Here is a 14,823-nt window from a genome sequence, read left to right as displayed (position 1 = left end):
CTTCCTGAATTTGAATGTTGGCCTGCCTTGCTAGATTGGGGAAGTTCTCCTGGATAATATCCTGAAGAGTGTTTTCCAACTTGGTTCCGTTCTCCCTGTCACTTTCAGGTACACCAATCAGATGTAGATTTAGTCTTTTCACATAGTCCCATATTTCTTGGAGGCTTTGTTCATTCCTTTTTACTCTTTTTTTCTCTAAACTTCTCTTCTTGCTTCGTTTCATTCATTTGATCTTCAATCACTGATACCCTTTCTTCCACTTGATTGAATCGGCTACTGAAGCTTGTGCCTGCGTCACATAGTTCTCGTGCCATGGTTTTCAGCTCCATCAGGTCATTTAAGGTCTTCTCTACGCTGTTTATTCTGGTTAGCCATTCATCTAATCTTTTTTCAAGGTTTTTAGCTTCTTTGTGATGGATTCGAACATCCTCCTTTAGCTCAGAGAAGCTTGTTATTACTGATCATCTGAAGCCTACTTCTATCACCATCAACTCGTCAAAGTCATTCTCTGTCCAGCTTTGTTCCATTGCTGGCGAGGAGCTGTGTTCCTTTGGAGGAGAAGAGGTGCTCTGATTTTTAGAATTTTCAGCTTTTCTGCTCTGGTTTCTGCCCATCTTTGTGGTTTTATCTACCTTTGGTCTTTGATGATGGTGATGTACAGATGGGGTTTTGGTGTGGATGTCCTTTCTGTTTGTTAGTTTTCCTTCTAACAGTCAGGACCCTCAGCTGCAGGTCTGTTGGAGTTTGCTGGAGGTCCACTCCAGACACTGTTTGCCTGGGTATCAGCAGTGGAGGCTGCAGAACAGCAAATATTGCAGAATGGCAAATATTGCCACCAGATCCTTCCTCTAGAAGCTTCATCTCAGAGGGGCACCCGGCCATATGCGGTGTCAGTTGGCCCCTACTGGGAGGTGTCTCCCAGTTAGGCTACTTGGGGGTCAGGGATCCACTTGAGGAGGCAGTCTGTCCGTTCTCAGATCTCAAACTCCATGTTGGGAGAACCACTACTCTCTTCAAAGCTGTCAGAGAGGGACTTTTAAGTCTGCAGAAGTTTCTGCTGCCTTTTGTTCAGCTATGCCCTGCCCCCAGAGGTGGAGTCTACAGAGGCAGGCATGCCTCCTTGAGCTGCGGTTTGAGCTTCCTGGCCGCTTTGTTTACTTTCTCAAGCCTCGGCAATGGTGGATGCCCCTCTCCCAGGCTCGCTGCTGCCTTGCAGTTTGATCTCAGACTGCTGTGCTAGCAGTGAGCGAGGCTCCGTGGGCATAGGACCCTCCGAGCCAGGCACAGCATATAATCTCCTGGTGTGCCATTTGCTAAGACCATTGGAAAAGCGCAGTATTAGGGTGGGAGTGTCCTGATTTTCCAGGTACCATCTGTCATGGCTTCCCTTGGCTAGGAAAGGAAATTCCCTGATCCCTTGCACTTACCGGGTAAGGTGATGCCCCACCCTGCTTCGGCTCACACTCCATGGGCTGCACCCACTGTCCAACAAGCCCATGTGAGATGAACCCAGTACCTCAGTTGGAAATGCAGAAATCACCTGTCCTCTGTGTCGCTTATGCTGGGAGCTGTACACTGGAGCTGTTCCTATTCGGCCATCTTGGAGCTTTCCTCCAGAGTATTTTTTTTAACAGCTTAAAATCTGTGCTTATTCTAGAATAATTCTTTCTTGATGTCAGTCTCATCATCAGTGATATTATATTATCTGAGTAATATTGATGAAAAACTCATACGATGACATAGTTCCATAAACTGTTTATCAACATTGGAAATAAGATTGTGCATTTCCACAAACATTAGCTTCTGGAATCCTTGCATTATAGAGATAGAGTTCTCGTGGGACTACCACAAGCAGCAGGAATCTGTTTTGTATAATAATTATAGATTTTGAATCAGAAAATATGGGCATCTTCCTAGAAATGCTCCTTTCAAGACAGAGAAGTAAGTTCTCATTGATGTTTTTTCTCCATGATATTTAGTAGAAAACCAATAATATCAAAGTGGTGACTACTTTGATTTATTTTCTCTGTCACTGAGGCCAGTGACCACCTTAATATATTTTTCAGAAAAGGTCTTAGTGTGGTATTTTAACTGGTATTGACTTATTATAAGAACTATTTCCAATTGTCAATTTATATTTAGATTCCGTGACTGTATTTGTGTCTTAAAGACAGTGAGGGCTCTGGGATCAGAAAACCCAGTTCTGAATCCTGGCTCCATCACCTATTGGCTGTGTAATTTAGGCTAACTTACCCAACGTCTGCCTGCCTCAGTTTCCCCATCTATAAAATGGAGATTGAATTGAACTATCTTAAGTTGTAAGAAGTAAATTAGATTAGATTGGGAAAATATTTTAAAAATTCAAGGTACCTAGTGTTAAATGTTCATTTTAAAACTATTCCAAAGTCTTCTCAGTTTCACTGCCACTTCCATTAATTTCTCTAAAGCCTACTGCATAGAGAAATAATTTCTTACCTTTTTTAAATTTAGAAAGCATAATTGTATAGTTAACTATCCAAAAATAAAAATTCCTATTGTGCCTTTCAAATATATCTTTACATGTCATGGTGCTAATTACAATAACAGTATAATAAGTCTATGGTAGAAACCAGATGGTATTATAAAATCGTAACTGAGGGATGTGTATCCCGTTGGAACTGATAAAAAGCGATTTAGCCACTGAAATAGGCAGACTCTAAGGTGACCCCCAATGACCACTGCCTTCTGGTATTCAAGCCCTTGTGGAATCCCTTCCCTTTGAGTATGGGTGAAGTGATTTGTTACTTTCCACAACAGAAGTGACAGGACGTTGCTTCTGAGCTTAGGGTATAAAAAGACTGTGGCTTCTGCCTTGCTTAATTACTATCACTCCTTCAGATCACTTACTCAGAGGGAAGTCAGCTGCTATGTCATGAGGCAGCCTCATGGAGGTTTAACGTGTCAAGAGACCAAGACCTACCAAAAAAAATACATGAGTAATCTTGGAAGTGGATCCTCCCCACTAGTCAAATCTTCATGTGAGACAGCAGCTCAGGCTATCAACTCAACTGACCTCTGCAGCAACATAGAGGCAGAGGCACCCAGGTGACCTGAACCTAGATTTCTGGCTCATGGAACTGTAAAATGACAAATGTTATTTTCAGCTGCTAAGTTTGGGGATAATTCTTTATATAGAAATACATAACTAATATCAATACAATTGAATCAAAAAAGCTGGCTTTCCAGTGTTACCGGGAGATAAATCAGGGTTTGGCAAACCATTCCTTGTGGACCAAATCTACCCCGTATCCTCTTTAGTACAGCTTTAAAACTAATAATTATTTTCACAATTTTAAAAGGTTGTAAAAAACAAAATGAAACAAAACAAGAATATGTAATAAAGACTACGTTTGGACAGCAAAACCTAAAATATTTACTATCTGGCCTTTTGTAGAAAAGTTTGCTGACCCTTGAGAGAAACCATTGCACTTCCCAGAGGACAGTCAATCCTTCCAAAGTCATTGGAAGGAACTGCAGCCTGTAGGACACAGTCGTTCAATGCTCCAGATGGTTGACTCTTAAATGAGCCATCTTCTGCAGTCTGTGCCAAATGTTTTGTGTATTCCTGTGCACAGGAGTAAAATAATAATTATCAACCATCTCTAATTATATAAAGTTATCCAGATAAAGAATGCTTAAAAAGAGAGAAAGGGAACCAAAGCACCTTATGTGACAATGCATATATTGAATTTTATTTTCAAGTGTACATTTCAATTAATGTTCTTAGAAGTCTAGGATTTGGATAAACTGCATATGTCACAGAACCTGAGTAATTGATGCATACCAATTTTATCTCCTAGAGGCCAGGAATACTCAAGGACTTAGGTCCCTAGGACAATCAGTCACCTTGACTATAGCTGTAGTTGGAGAAAAACAAGCTCTAGACTAGTTCTGCTCAAAGTGTGATCCATGGACAGGTGCTCATCTATGAAATGTTTCTATCCAATCTGTGATAAGATAATGATTAAACCTGAGAGAAAGCATTAAGAAATGAGTATAGCAACTGACAAACTCATTATGTCTTAAATATAATTATTTTAAAAATTGAAGTTTGACTTCTGTATATCTTTGGGATTTTTACTTCATTTTCCTAGTAATCATTTTTGTTATATTGTACAAAAGTATCAATCCACAAGCAATTGGAATTATTCAGAAAATGATCTTTCATCACAGAGAGCTTGAGAATACTTTAGGAGGCCAATAAAAAGCCTGAATATCTTGAGGTTAAGTATTAATGTTTTTATGACAAGATCTGTTTTTATCAATGCTACCAATATTTTGGTCAATTATAGCACTGAGCCAAAGCCCACAAACTGAAAGAAATACATACGGGCTGACCAAGGATCTGTCAGAGGCACTTAGAATAATCATATGAGTCTGAAAAAAGTTAGGATGTCTGCCTCTCCTTTCTAGATGCTCTTTTCTTTTGCTCAATATTTAAGCATGATATGCTAAAGGCAGGCATTTGGATCCTCTACTTCCATTAAACAGAAAAGCTCTAAGAATGAAAAAGATTACAATAGATAAGTGAATGGAGCTGTTGAAAATTTGCAGCAGAGAGTTTAAGGATGACAAACCTTAACACCACTTTTGGGCCCTAACTCCACAGTGGACATTGTTATCAATCAGCACTTTCTCTCCTGCCAAGCCATGTGCAGCTACAGAAACCTTCTCATCAGAGCATTGCAGGAAGCCATCACCAATCAATCAGAGTGAGCATAGCAAATGGACACTCATTGCCATCTCTAGTGTAATGAGAACAACACAGGTGTCACAAGAATTAGACTTTAACTTGATTCTGACAGCCAGTCATTTGGGCCTCTCTTGTCACCTCTCTAGATCTGTGTAAATCATTTGTAACATAGGGGGTTGGACAAAATCAGAGGATCTCACATTAAAATTCAGTGTAGGCTTTTAAAAATACTGACGGCTGAACTCAACTTTACAGTTTTGTTTTCTTCAGCCTGTCAGTATTTTTTAAAGCTGCCTACATGATACTTATGCATAGCCAGACTTGAGAACCACTGGATTAGAAGATCTCAATGACTAATCCCAACTCTAATATTCCAAGATGCTGCAATTATTTGAAGCAAGGATATTGTTAGTCACATAGACTTACAGTCTAACCAATTAAATTGGATTGGTTAGGACCTGAGGAGCCAATTTCATCCCTTGGGCAGTTTATAACCAGAAAGAATAAAAGGCATAGGAATTTTGAATTATGAGGCAATAATTCTATTTTAGGTGTATGTGATCACAACCACTCAAGCTTTACTCGTGTGGTTTTTATAACCATTTATGATGCCTTGCAAAAATTATTATAGCTCCATAAATCATTTTTGCCTATTATTACGGATATGCCATAATTTATAATATTAACTATTCATAATAATATGGATTATAATGATTCAATTTTTTTATTTGAGGATATCAATCCATCTTAAAGATTTTAATGAGGGCATATGCCCACAATCATCCCATTTCATAGGTGAAGAAACTAAGTCTTATGTATATGTATATACACACACACATAGAGACTTAATATTTGATCCAAAATCTATATTTTATTGTTATAAACATTTAGAGGTTAAAATATCCTTTCCAAAAAATTACATAAGCGGTAATCTTACTTTACTTACTCATCCATATCTGCTATTTTCCAGACACTGAAGATACAGAGATGAGAAAATGCTCTAAGATAGGGTTACCTTATATATTTAGATGCTTTAATGTGGGATATATATATATTTTTTTTATAATGGTTATATCCACTTCCTTAATTTACCCCTCTTTCATTATATAATGACCTTCTTTGTCTCTTTTCTCAGTTTTGACTTAATGTTCATTTTATCTGACTTACGTGCACCTATTTCTGCTTCCCATTAGTTTCCATTAACATCCATATCTTTTATATCCCTTCACTTTTCATCTATGTGTGTCCTTAAATGTGAAGTGAGTCTCTTATAGGCACTATATAGTTGTGTCTTGTCTTTTACACATGTAGATATTCTATGTCTTTTGATTAGACAATTTAATTCATTTAAATTCAAGGTAGACATTGATATATAAAAACCTACTTCTACTGTTTTATGTTTGTTTTGCAGATCTTTTGTCTTTACTCTTTTATTGTCTTTCTTTGTGATTAGGTGATTTTGTCTAGTGGTATGCTTTGATTTCTTGCTTTTTATCTTTTGCATATCTACTATAGGTTTTTTCTTTGTGGTTACCATGAGGATTATTTTTTAAATCTTATTGTTATTACAGGCTATTTTAAGTTGATAACAACTTAACTTTGATTGCATAAAAAAAAACTCTACACTTTTCTCCACCTCCCTCATGCATTTTAAATTTTTGGAGGGGTGGAGCCAAGATGGCCGAATAGGAACGGCTCCAGTCTACAGCTCCCAGTGTGAGCAATGCAGAAGACGAATGACTTCTGCATTTCCAACTGAGGTACCCGGTTCATCTCACTGGGAATTGTTGGACAGTGGGTGCAGGACAGTGGGTGCAGGGCACCGAGCCTGAGCCGAAGCAGGGTGAGGCATCGCCTCACTGGGAAGCGCAAGGGGTCAGGGAATTCCCTTTCCTATCCAACGAAAGGGGTGACAGATGGCACCTGGAAAATTGGGTCTCTCCCACCCTAATACTGTGCTTTTCTGACAGTCTTAGCAAACAGCACACCAGGAGATTATATCCTGCACCTGGCTCAGAGGCTCCTACACCCACGGAGCCTTGCTCATTGCTAGCACAGCAGTCTGAGATCAAACAGCAAGGCGGCAGCAGGGCTGGCGGAGGGGCGCCTGCCATTGCTGAGGCTTGAGTAGGTAAACAAAGCAGCTGGGAAGCTCAAACTCGGTGGAGCCCACCACAACTCAAGGAGGCCTGCCTGCATCTGTAGACTCCACCTCTGGGGGCAGGGCATAGTTGAACAAAAGGCAGCAGAAACCTCTGCAGATGTAAATGTCCCTGTCTGACAGCTTTGAAGAGAGTAGTGGTTCTCCCAGCAAGGAGTTTGAGATCTGAGAATGGAGAGACTGCCTCCTCAAGTGGGTCCCTGACCCCTGAGTAGCCTAACTGGGAGGCACCCCCCAGTAGGGGCAGACTGACACCTCACATGGCCGGGTACTCCTCTGAGACAAAACTTCCAGAGGAACGATCAGGCAGCAACATTTGCTGCTCACCAATATCTGCTGTTCTGCAGCCTCCACTGCTGATACCCAGGCAAACAGGGTCTGGAGTGGACCTCCAGCAAACTCCAACAGACCTGTAGCTGAGGGTCCTGACTGTTAGAAGGAAAACTAACAAACAGAAAGGACATCCACACCAAAACCCCATCTGTACATCACCATCATCAGAGACCAAAGGTAGATAAAACTACAAAGATGGGGATAAAACAGAGCAGAAAAACTGAAAATTCTAAAAATCAGAGCGCCTCTCCTCCTCCAAAGGAACACAGCTCCTCACCAGCAATGGAACAAAGCTGGACAGAGAATGACTTTAACCAGTTGAGAGAACAAGGCTTCAGAGGATCAAACTGCTCCGAGCTAAAGGAGAAAGTTTGAACCCATGGCAAAAAAAGTTAAAAACCTTGAAAAAAGATTAGACAAATGGCTAACTAGAATAAACAATGCAGAGAAGTCCTTAAAGGACCTGATGGAGCTGAAAACCACAGCATGAGAGCTACGTGACGAATGCACAAGCCTCAGTAGCTGATGCGATCAACTGGAAGAAAGGGTATCAGTGATGGAAGATGTAATGAATGAAATGAAGCCAGAAGAGAACTTAGAGAAAAAAGAATAAAAAGAAACAAACAAAGCCTCCAAGAAATATGGGACTATGTGAAAAGACTAAATCTACATCTGATTGGTGTACCTGAAAGTGACAGGGAGAATGGAACCAAGTTGGAAAACACTCTTCAGGATATTATCCAGGAGAACTTCCCCAATCTAGCAAGGCAGGCCAACATTCAAATTCAGGAAGTACAGAGAATGTCACAAAGATACTCCTCGAGAAGAACAACCCCAAGACACATAATTGTCAGATTCACCAAAGTTGAAATGAAGGAAAAAATGTTAAGGGCAGCCAGAGAGAAAGGTCAGGTTACCCACAAAGGGAAGCCCATCAGACTAACAGCTGATCTCTCGGCAGAAACTCTACAAGACAAAAGAGAGAGGGGGCCAATATTCAACATTCTTAAAGAAAAGAATTTTCAACCCAGAATTTCATATCCAGCCAAACTAAGCTTCATAAGTGAAGGAGAAATAAAATCCTTTACAGACAAGCAAATGCTGAGAGATTTTGTCACCACCAGGCCTGCCTCACAAGAGCTCCTGAAGGAAGCACTAAATATGGAAAGGAATAATTGGTACCAGCCACTGCAAAAACATGCCAAATCATAAAGACCATCAATGCTAGGAAGAAACTGCATCAACTAAGGAGCAAAATAACCAGCTAACATCATAATGACAGGATCAATTCACACATAACAATATTAACCTTAAATGTAAATGGACTAAATGTTCCAATTAAAAGACACAGACTGGCAAATTGGATAAAGAGTCAAGACCCATCAGTGTGCTGTATTCGGGAGACTCATCTCACGTGCAGAGACACAAATAGGCTCACATTAAAGGGATGGAGGAAGATCTACCAAGCAAATAGAAAACAAAAAAAAAAGCAGGGGTTGCAATCCCAGTCTCTGACAAAACAGACTTTAAACCAACAAAGATCACAAGAGACAAAGAAGGCCATTACATAATGGTAAAGGGATCAATTCAATAAGAAGAGCTAACTATCCTAAATATCTATGCACCCAATACAGGAGCACCCAGATTCATAAAGCAAGTCCTTAGAGACCTACAAAGAGACTTAGACTCACACACAATAATAATGGGAGACTTTAACACCCCACTGTCAACATTAGACAGATCAACGAGACAGAAAGTTAACAAGGATATCCAGGAATTGAATTCAGCCCTGCATCAAGCAGACATAATAGACATCTACAGAACTCTCCACCTAAAATCAACAGAATATACATTCTTTTCAGCACCACACCACACCGATACCAAAAGTGACCATATAGTTGGAAGTAAAACACTCCTCAGCAAATGTAAAAAAACAGAAATTATAACAAACTGTCTCTCAGACCACAGTGCAAGCAAACTAGAACTCAGGATTAAGAAACTCACTCAAAACCGCTCAACTACATGGAAACTGAACAACCTGCTCCTGAATGACTACTGGGTACATAACAAAACGAAGGCAGAAATAAAGATGTTCTTTGAAATCAACGAGAACAGAGATACAACATACCAGAATCTCTGGGACACATTCAAAGCAGTGTGTAGAGGGAAATTTATAGCACTAAATGCCCCCAAGAGAAAGCAGGAAAGATCTAAAATTGACACCCTAACATCACAATTAAAAGAACTAGAGAAGCAAGAGCAAACACATTCAAAAGCTAGCAGAGGGCAAGAAATAAATAAGATCAGAGCAGAACTGAAGGAAATAGAGACACAAAAAACCCTTCAAAACAATCAGTGAATCCAGGAGCTGGTTCTTTGAAAAGATCAACAAAATTGATAGACTGCTAGCAAGACTAATACAGAAGAAAAGAGACAAGAATCAAATAGACACAATAAAAAATGATAAAGGGGATATCACCAGTGATCCCACAGAAATACAAACTACCATTAGAGAATACTATAAACATCTCTAGGCAAATAAACTAGAAAATCTGGAACAAATGGATAAATTCCTCGACACCTACACCCTCCCAAGACTAAACCAGGAAGAAGTTGAATCTCTGAATAGATCAATAATAGACTCTGAAATTGAGGCAATAATTAATAGCTTACCAACCAAAGAAAGTCCAGGAGCAGATGGATTCACAGCCGAATTCTACCAGAGGTACAAGGAGGAGTTGGTACCATTCTTTCTGAAACTATTCCAATCAATAGAAAAAGAGGGAATCCTCCCTAACTCATTTTATGAGGCCAGCATCATCCTAATACCAAAGCCTGGCAGAGACACAACAAAAAAAGAGAATTTTAGACCAATATCCCTGATGAACATCAATGCAGAAATCCTCAATAAAATACTGGTAAACTGAATCCAGCAGCACATCAAAAAGCTTATCCACCATGATCAAGTTGGCTTCATCCCTGGGATGCAAGGCTGGTTCAACCTACACAAATCAATAAATGTAATCCAGCATATAAACAGAACCAAAGACAAAAACCACATGATTATCTCAATAGATGCAGAAAAGGCCTTTGACAAAATTCAACAACCCTTCATGCTAAAAACTCTCAATAAATTAGGTATTGATGGGATGTATCTCAAAATAATAAGACCTATTTACGACAAACCACAGCCAATATCATACTGAATGGCCAAAAACTGGAAGCATTCCCTTAGAAAACTGGCACAAGACAGGGATTCCCTGTCTCACCACTCCTATTCAACATGGTGTTGGAAGTTTTGGACAGGGCAATCAGGCAGGAGAAAGAAATAAAGGGTATTCAGTTAGGAAAAGAAGAAGTCAAATTGTCCCTGTCTGCAGATGACATGATTGTATATCAGAAAACCCCGTTGTCTCAGCCCAAAATCTCCTCAAGCTGATAAGCAACTTCAGCAAAGTCTCAGGATACAAAATCAATGTGTAAAAATCACGAGCATTCCTCTACACCAATAACAGACAAACAGAGAGCCAAATCATGAGTGAACTCCCATTCACAATTGCTTCAAAGACAATAGAATACCTAGGTATCCAACTCACAAGGGATGTGAAGGACCTCTTCAAGGAGAACTACAAACCACTGCTCAATGAAATAAAAGAAGGATACAAACAAATGGAAGAACATTCCATGCTCATGGATAGGAAGAATCAATATCGTGAAAATGGCCATACTGCCCAAGGTAATTTATAGATTCAATGCCATCCCCATGAAGCTACCAATGACTTTCTTCACAGAATTGGAAAAATCTACTTTAAAGTTCATATGGAACCAAAAGAGAGCCCTCATTGCCAAGTCAATCCTAAGCCAAAAGAACAAAGCTGGAGGCATCACACTACCTGACTTCAAACTATACTACAAGGCTATAGTAACCAAAACAGCATGGTACTGGGACCAAAACAGAGATATAGACCAATGGAACAAAACAGAGCCTTCAGAAATAATGCCACATATCCCCAACTATCTGGTCTTTGACAAACCTGAGAAAAACAAGAAATGGGGAAAGGATTCCCTATTTAATAAATGGTGCTGGGAAAACTGGCTAGCCATATGTAGAAAGCTGAAACTGGATACCTTCCTTACAGCTCATACAAAAATTAATTCAAGATGGATTAAAGACTTAAATGTTAGACCTGAAACCATAAAAACCCTAGAAGAAAACCTAGGCAATACCCTTCAGACAATACCTAGGCAATACCCTTCAGACAAAACCTAGGCAATACCCTTGCATGGGCAAGGACTTCATGTCTAAAACACCAAAAGCAATGGCAACAATAGCCAAAATTGACAAATGGGATCTAATTAAACTAAAGAGCTTCTTCACAGCAAAGGAAACTACCATCAGAGTGAAAAGGCAACCTCCAGAATGGGAGAAAATTTTTGCAATCTACTCATGTGACAAAGGGCTAATATCCAGAATCTACAATGAACTCCAACAAATTTACAAGAAAAAAACAAACAACCCCATCGAAAAGTGGGCAAAGGATATGAACAGACACTACTCAAAAGAAGACATTTATGCAGCCAAAAGACACATGAAAAAATGCTCATCATCACTGGTCATCAGAGAAATGCAAATCAAAACCACAATGAGATACCATCTCACACCAGTTAGAATGGCAATCATTAAAAAGTCAGGAAAAAACAGGTGCTGGAGAGGATAAATAGGAACACTTTTACACTGTTGGTGGGACTGTAAACTAGTTCAACCATTGTGGAAGACAGTGTGGCGATTCCTCAGGGATCTAGAACTAGAAATACCATTTGACCCAGCCATCCCATTACTGGGTATATGCCCAAATGATTATAAATCATGGTGCTATAAAGACACATGCACATGTATGTTTATTGCAGCACTATTCACAATAGCAAAGACTTGGAACCAACTCAAATGTCCATCAATGATAGACTGGATTAAGAAAATGTGGCACATAGGAGGAGGAGCCAAGATGGCTGAAAAGGAACAGCTCCGGTCTACAGCTCCCAGCGTGAGGGACACAGAAGACAGGTGATTTCTGCATTTCCATCTGAGGTACTGTGTTCATCTCACTAGGGAGTGCCAGACAGTGGGCACAGGTCAGTGGGTGAGCATACCGTGCGCCAGCCGAAGCAGGGGCGAGGCAGTGCCTCACTGGGGAAGTGTAAGGTGTCAGGGAGTTCCCTTTCCAGAGGTGACAGATGGCACCTGGAAAATCGGGCCACTCCCACCCGAATACTGTGCTTTTCTGACGGCTTAGGAAATGGTGCCCCAGGAGATTTTAGCCCACACCTGGCTCAGAGGGTCCTACGCCCACGGAGTCTCACTGATTGCTAGCACAGCAGTCTGAGATCAAACAGTAAGGCGGCAGCGAGGCTGGGGGAGGGGCGCCCACCATTGCCCAGGCTCGCTTAGGTAAACAAAGCAGCCAGGAAGCTCCAACTGGGTGGAGCCCACCACAGCTCAAGGAGGCCTGCCTGCCTCTGTAGACTCCACCTCTGGGGGCAGGGCACAGACAAACAAAAAGACAGCAGTAACCTCTGCAGACTTAAATGTCCCTGTCTGACAGCTTTGAGGAGAGCAGTGGTTCTCCCAGCACGCAACTGGAGATCTGAGAACGGGCTGACTGCCTCCTCAAGTGGGTCCCTGACCCCTGAGCCCCGAGCAGCCTAACCGGGAGGCACCCCCCAGCAGGGGCAGACTGACACCTCACATGACCAGCCGGGGAACTCCAACAGACCTGCAGCTGAGGGTCCTGTCTGTTAGAAGGAAAACTAACAGAAAGGACATCCACTCCAAAAACCCATCTGTACATCACCATCATCAAAGACCAAAAGTAGATAAAACCACAAAGATCGGGAAAAAACAGAGCAGAAAAACTGGAAACTCTAAAAAGCAGAGCGCCTCTCCTCCTCCAAAGGAACGCAGTTCCTCACCAGCAACGGAACAAAGCTGGATGGAGAATGACTTTGACGAGCTGAGAGAAGGAGGCTTCAGACGATCAAATTACTCCGAGCTACGGAAGGATATTCAAACCAAAGGCAAAGAAGTTGAAAACTTTGAAAAAAATTTAGAAGAATGTATAACTAGAATAACCAATACAGAGAAGTGCTTAAAGGAGCTGATGGAGCTGAAAACCAAGGCTCGAGAACTATGTGAAGAATGCAGAAGCCTCAGGAGCCGATGTGATCAAATGGAAGAAAGGGTATCAGCCCTGGAAGATGAAATGAATGAAATGAAGCGAGAAGGGAAGTTTAGAGAAAAAAGAATAAAAAGAAACGAGCAAAGCCTCCAAGAAATGTGGGACTATGTGAAAAGACCAAATCTACGTCTGATTGGTGTACCTGAAAGTGACGGGGAGAATGGAACCAAGTTGGAAAACACTCTGCAGGATATTATCCAGGAGAACTTCCCCAATCTAGCAAGGCAGGCCAACATTCAGATTCAGGAAATACAGAGAACGCCACAAAGATACTCCTCGAGAAGAGCAACTCCAAGACACATAATTGTCAGATTTACCAAACTTGAAATGAAGGAAAAAATGTTAAGGGCAGCCAGAGAGAAAGGTCGGGTTACCCTCAAAGGGAAGCCCATCAGACTAACAGCGGATCTCTCAGCAGAAACCCTACAAGTCAGAAGAGAGTGGGGGCCAATATTCAACATTCTTAAAGAAAAGAATTTTCAACCCAGAATTTCATATCCTGCCAAACTAAGCTTCATAAGTGAAGGAGAAATAAAATCCTTTACAGACAAGCAAATGCTGAGAGATTTTGTCACCACCAGGCCTGCCCTAAAAGAGCTCCTGAAGGAAGTGCTAAACATGGAAAGGCACAACCAGTACCAGCCACTGCAAAATCATGCCAAAATATAAAGACCATCGAGACCAGGAAGAGACTGCATCAACTAACGAGCAAAATAACCAGCTAACATCATAATGACAGGATCAAATTCACACATAACAATACTAACTTTAAATGTAAATGGACTAAATGCTCCAATTAAAAGACACAGACTGGCAAATTGGATAAAGACTCAAGACCCATCAGTGTGCTGTATTCAGGAAACCCATCTCACATGCAGAGACACACATAGGCTCAAAATAAAAGGATGGAGGAAGATCTACCAAGCAAATAGAAAACAAAAAAAGGCAGGGGTTGCAATTCTAGTCTCTGATAAAACAGATTTTAAACCAACAAAGATCAAAAGAGACAAAGAAGGCCATTACATAATGGTAAAGGGATTAATTCAACAAGAAGAGCTAACTATCCTAAATATATATGCACCCAATACAGGAGCACCCAGATTCATAAAGCAAGTCCTGACTGACCTACAAAGAGACTTAGACTCCCACACATTAATAATGGGAGACTTTAACACCTCACTGTCAACATTAGACAGATCAACGAGACAGAAAGTCAACAAGGATACCCAGGAATTGAACTCAGCTCTGCACCAAGCAGACCTAATAGACATCTACAGAACTCTCCACCCCAAATCAACAGAATATACATTTTTTTCAGCACCACACCACACCTATTCCAAAATTGACCACATACTTGGAAGTAA

The sequence above is a fragment of the Pongo pygmaeus genome, chromosome 14 (genome assembly GCF_028885625.2).
Source record: "Pongo pygmaeus isolate AG05252 chromosome 14, NHGRI_mPonPyg2-v2.0_pri, whole genome shotgun sequence".
Lineage (NCBI taxonomy): Eukaryota > Metazoa > Chordata > Mammalia > Primates > Hominidae > Pongo > Pongo pygmaeus.
Note: the sequence above shows the minus strand (reverse complement) of the source record.